Source organism: Chiloscyllium plagiosum, unplaced genomic scaffold, assembly GCF_037043375.1.
Source record: "Chiloscyllium plagiosum isolate Xiang-an unplaced genomic scaffold, Cpla_swu_hap1 HiC_scaffold_27, whole genome shotgun sequence".
Lineage (NCBI taxonomy): Eukaryota > Metazoa > Chordata > Chondrichthyes > Orectolobiformes > Hemiscylliidae > Chiloscyllium > Chiloscyllium plagiosum.
In genome coordinates, this window is record NW_028270165.1 from 89202958 (window position 1) to 89209061 (window position 6104).

General features: G+C 45.3%; 1 non-coding gene across 1 annotated transcript; it reads left to right on the top strand.

The window, feature by feature from the left end:
- The first annotated feature begins 5224 nt into the window (after positions 1-5224).
- trnak-uuu (transfer RNA lysine (anticodon UUU)) lies at positions 5225-5298 on the top strand. The gene has a single exon. It is a non-coding gene; the product is annotated as a tRNA-Lys (tRNA).
- Positions 5299-6104: the final 806 nt, after the last annotated feature.

The following is a 6104-nucleotide window of genomic DNA, read 5'->3' on the forward strand; positions in this document are numbered from 1 at the left end:
TCTTTACTCAGTGAATGGTGGGTGCATGGAATACACTGCCAGCGGTTATAGTACAATCAGATACATTAGGGACATTTAACCAACTCTGGTTTAGGCACGTGGAAGTTAGTACAATGAAGGATATGTAGGTTAGTTTGATCTAAGAGTAGGATAAAGGGTCGGCACTACGTCGAGGGCCAAAGGGCCTATACTGTGTTGTATTGTTCTATGTACCTAAGTACAGTCAAAAGTTTTGATTTGTGATCAGTACAGTCAGATCCTAGCAAACAAGGACGTGCAGGTCATACTGTGCTTAGACAGAGCGAGGCGTGTAGGATTATGGCTGCACAGAAGGTGCACAAAAGCAAGGTCAACATCAGATTTCAAATTCATGAGTTACATTCAACAGTCTAATAATGGCAGGGAAGAAGCTATTCTCAAACTTTTGGTTCGTATGTTCAAGCTTCTGTATCTTCTGCCTGACAGAAGAGGGTGTAGGAGATCATTCCTGGGTGCCAGGGCGGGGGTGGCTGCGGGAATAATGTTGGCAGCCTTTCCACGACAATGAGAAGTGAAGATGAATTCCATGGATGGAAGGTTGGCTTCCAGGATGGACGGTACTGTGCACACAACCTTCTGTAGTTTCTTCTGGTCCTGGGCAGAGCAGTTGCTGTTGCAGGCCGTGATGCACCCAGACACAATGCTTTCTATGGTGCATCTGTAAATGTTGGTGAGGATCCTTATGGACATGCTGAATTTTTAAGCCTCATGTGGAAGAAAATGCATTGTTGTGCCTTCTTGACTGTTACATGGGTAGGTTTGGATATTCAGCCGCTCCTTTCTCATTCTTATTAACTCCTTCACTTGAAGTAGTCACACAGTCAGTTTCATACCTGGTGCTAATATGTTTTGAAGGATTTCTTCAGGAGGATGAAATATTACAAGCGGCAAAGATAGTGTACATACATAATATGAAGTCTTTAAACTTATAGAGTCATAGAGATGTATAGCATGGAAACAGACCCTTCGGTCCAACCCATCTATGCCGACCAAATATCCCAACCCAATCTAGCACCACCTGCTAGCACCAGGCCCATATCCCTCCAAACCCTTGCTATTCATATTGCCATCCAAAAGGCGCTTAAATGTTGCAATTGTACCAGCTTCCACCACTTCCTCTGGCAGCTCATTCCATACACGTACCACCCTCTGTGTGAAAAAGCTGTCCCTTAGGTCTCTTTTATATCTTTCCCCTCTCACCCTAAGCCTATGCCCTCTAGTTTTGGACTCCCCGACAGAGGATTTTGATTCCTGGTCGGGGTGGTGGTGCGGGGTGGCGAATGGGGATGAAAAGGATGCTGTCACTCATGGGGTGGGGGTGGAAGTGAGGAAGAATCATCCCATGGACATGGGAAAAGGAGAATTGTACAGTCCAGACAGGGAGGGTTGTTTCATTCATGGCGGATGTGGGTAGGGGAGAACTTTACCACTGACAGTTGGAAGGATTGTACCATTCGGAGACGGGAGAATTGCACCCTACATGGGTGAGGGAGGAAAGGATTGTACCATTGAGAGGGAAGGATTGCATCATTCATGGGGAGGGGTAGAAAGGATAGGTTGATTGTACCATTCGGGATGGGGTGGGGGGGGTGAGGTGCAGAGGGGAAGGAGAGGATTGTACCATTCACGTCGGGGGATGTGGATTGTACCGTTCACAGAGAATTATTTATTTTTATTTTCCAGAATTTCCAGGATACAGAACATGTGCCAATTTCACTCACCACAAATCTCCTGAAACTGAGTGCTCTAAAAAAATCCAACAGGAAGATTATCAGCAAAAAGGCCTGCTTTCAGTCATAGAGTGAGAAACATAGAGTCACACTGCACAGAAACAGACCCTTTGGATCAACTCATTCATGCTGACCAGATGTCCCAAACTGACCCAGTTCCAAGTTCCAGCATTTGGCCCAAATCCATCTACACCCAAACTAGTCATCCATTCACCTTTTAAATATTGTAATTGGACCAACCACCATCACTTCGTCTGGCAGCTCATCCCATACAAGCACCACCCTCTGTGTCCAAACATTGCCCTTTCGGTCCTTTTTTAATCTTTCGCCCTCTCACCTTCAACCTATGCCTTCTAGTTTTTGACTCCCTCATCCTGGGAAATAAGACTTTGGCTATTCGTCCTATCTGTGACGCTCATGATTTTAGAAACCTCTAATAACGTTACTACTCAGACTATGACGCTCCAGGTTTTAAAAAGCCCCAGCCTCTCCCTACAACTCAAAACCACCAGTCCCAGCAACATCCCTGGAAACCTAACTGCTTCACCATTCAATCATGGCCGGTACGCTCCTCACCCCCATTTTCCTGCCTTCTCCCCATAACTCTTCAACCCATCACCAATTAAAAACCTATTTCACACCTCTTCAAATTTATTCACTGTCCCAGCTTCCACCACTTTGGGGGAGCGAATTCCACAGATTCACAACCCTTTGGGAGAAGTGGTTTCACGCAACACTGTTTTAAATTTGCTCCCCCTTGTCCTAGTCTGTGACCTCTCCTAGAATGCCCCACAAGAGGGTGCGTCCATTCCATGTCTACTTTATCCATACCTTTTATCATCTTGAATACTTCAATTTGATCTGCTCTCATTCTTCTAAATTCTCAAAAGTATCGGTCTAAACTGTTCAATTTCTCTTCATTCGACAACCTTTATGGGCGGCACGGTGCGCCAGAGACCCGGGTTCAATTCCCGCCTCAGGCGACTGACTGTGTGGAGTTTGCACGTTCTCCCCGTGTCTGCGTGGGTTTCCTCCCACAGTACAAAGATGTGCAGGGTCAGGTGAATTGGCCATAATAAATTGCCCGTAGTGTTAGGTTAGGGGTATGGGTGGGTTGCGCTTCGGCGGGTCGGTGTGGACTTGTTGGGACGAAGGGCCTGTTTCCACACTGTAATGTAATCTAATCTATAAAAAAAACCTCCTCATCTGTGGGATCAATCTAGTGGACCTCCTGTCAACTACATCTTTTCTGAAGTAAGGGTTTCAGAACTCGGCAAATCCTTCAGGTGTGGTTTCAGCAATACCATGTACAGTTGCAGCAACACTTCCTTAACCTTATATCCTATTCCTTTACCTGTAAAACCCAACATTCCATTCGCTATCTTTATTATCTACTGTACCTGCATGCTAGTTTTCTGTGACTCATGAACGAGGATACCCAGATCCCTGTGCATCAGATCACGCCAAAGCCTCTCACCATTTAGATAATAGGTCTCCTTCCTGTTTTTGAAACCAAAATGCATGACCTCACACTTATCTACCAAACTCCATCTGCCAAATTTTGGCTCACTCTCTTAACCTATCTATATCTAGTAGATTAGATTAGATTACTTACAGTGTGGAAACAGGCCCTTCGGCCCAACAAGTCTACACTGACCCGCCGAAGCGCAACCCACCCATACCCCTACACCCACCCCTTACCTAACACTACGGGCAATTTAGCATGGCCAATTCACCTGACCTGCACATCTTTGGACTGTAGGGGGAAACCGGATCACCCGGAGGAAACCCACGCAGACACGGGGAGAACGTGCAAACTCCACACAGTCAGTCGCCTGAGGCGGGAATTGAACCCGGGTCTTTGGCGCTGTGAGGCAGCAGTGCTAACCACCGTGCCGCCCACAGAAATAAGGTTCTTATTTCCTCAATGCAATTTACCATCCTGCCTATTTTGTGTCATCTGCAAATTAGGCTATCGTGCCTTTTATCCCTGTATGTAGATTGTAAATAGTTGGGCTCCAAGGACCCAACCCTGTGGCACATCAATAGTTACATCTTGCCATCCAGAATAAAAAAGCCATCGATTCAGACTGTCTGTCTCCTCCCCATCAGCTTGTCACCTATTCAAGCAGATAAATCAACCCTCATCCCATATGATCCCACGTGTGAATTGACGTTTTGAGTGGCACTTTCACAAATGCCTTCTGGAAGGCCAGATATATTACATCTACAGGATCCCCATTATCCAATTCACTTGTTATATCTTCGAAGAACTTAGTCAAACCTGATTTGCCCTTCATAAAACCATGCTGACTCTGATGGGTGGAGTTTTGAATTTCCAAACGTCCTGATATTGCTTCCTTTATAATTGATACGAATACCTTCCCAACATCAGATACTATACTAACTGGTCTGCAATTTCCTATATATTGCCTCCCTCCCTTTTTAAATACAGATGTTACATTAGCATTTTTCCAATCAACTGGAAACATAAGATCATAAGATATAGGAGCAGAAATCAGGCCATTCAGCCTATCAAGTCTGCTCCACCATTCAGCCATGGCCGGTAAGTTTCTCAACTCCATTCTCCCGCTTTCTCTCCATAACCTTTGTTCACATTGTCAACCAAGAATCGACCTATCTCAGTCTTAAATACACTCAATTAGTCTTTCTCATATCCAGGGAATTTTGGAATGTTGTAACTAATGTTTCTACTATTTCCGCCATTACTTCCTTTAGTACCCTAAAATGTAGGCCACCAGGCCCAGTGAACTTGTCTAGCCTTAATCCTCCTCGTGCACCTATCAACGTTGATTGTTTAAGTGCTACGCTTTCTATGGCTTCTGCCTTGGCTGTTCCAATGGGAATGGTACTGCTGTCCTCCAAGGTGAAAACTGAGGAAAAGTATTAATTTAGAAGCTTGCCATTTCAGTATTCCCCCGATTAACTCTCCGGTTTCATCTTCCAAGGGACCAACATTTACTCTGTTCCTTTTAGCATACGACTAGAAGCGTTTGCTTTTCTTTTTGATATTTTGTGCTAGGTTTCTTTGGTAATTTACTTTACCTACTATTATTAATTTTATTAGTATGCCATTGTTTATGTCTTCTTGACCTCTCCGCCTCCACCCTACTCCGACCTATCACCCTCACCTTGACCTCTTTCCACCTATCACATTTCCAACACCCCTCCTCCAAGTCCCTCCTCCCTACCTTTTATCTTCTCCTGCTGAACACTCTCTGCTCATTCCTGAAGAAGGGCCTGTGCCCGAAACGTCGAATCTCCTGTTCCCTGGATGCTGCCTGACCTGCTGTGCTGTTCCAGCAATAAAGTTTCAACTTTATTATGGAAAAGTAAAACTGATAGAAGACAATGGTAATTCTGGGCGGGGCAGGTTGATTTATGAATTGAATAGTAGCTTCCTCAACCAGACGGTGCGATAGCCGCCGGGGCCTGTCTCTGTGGCGCAATTGGTCAGCGCGTTCGGCTTTTAACCGAAAGGTGGCTGGTTCGAGACCACCCAGAGACGGAGCGTTTGTTGTTCTCGCTCCTTCCCCTTTCTTGGCTGTGAAGGTGCGCGTTTTTAACGGTGTCAGGAAAATGTTTCCCAAACGGAAATCCTCTCCACTGAGGAAGCACAGAGGGGTTTCTGAATTGATTGAATTTCTAACGGAAAGGACTGCGGATGCTGAGAGTCCGTGACAGAAAGTGAAACTATGGAGAAACTCAGGAAGTTTAGCTGTATCTGGTTGAGGAAAAAACGAGTTCTGAAATGTCGTCTCTAATTCTCTTTCCATAGATGCTGCCTGTCCTGCTGAGTTACTCCTGCACTTTCTGGTTTTGTTTTTAACTGAACGTCCATTTCATCTTTCGGGATGAAACACCCAGACTCGCCATTTGCAGATATTTAACCCTTTCGAAACCTGTGAAGTGATTGAATTCAAACAAACTCTGCAATGATTCACTCTTTCTCAGCTCCACAGGCAGAGACCTGGGAAATGAAGCTGTCAGTGTACTTCTGTATTGGTGGACCGAGTAGTGAATGCGATGGACATGAAATCCATTGCGGTTTCCCCACGCAGGTGTGAACCCTGCCGACTAAAGTTGAGAACTGTCGTTAAAAAGGAAGTGAGATTGCTCCACGGCTTTTTAAAGATGCAAATCAGTGAAGGGTTTGAAATATTTCAATCACATTGGGACGGGTCGAGAACCTACTACGCACTGCCTGTCAGGGTGGAACAAGCAGAAACCCACAGAGCTGCTTTTGAGGCTATGAGCCAAGTGTTTGGAAATGAGACTAGAACAGTGAGGGGCGTGAAGTCGTGATCGAAATGA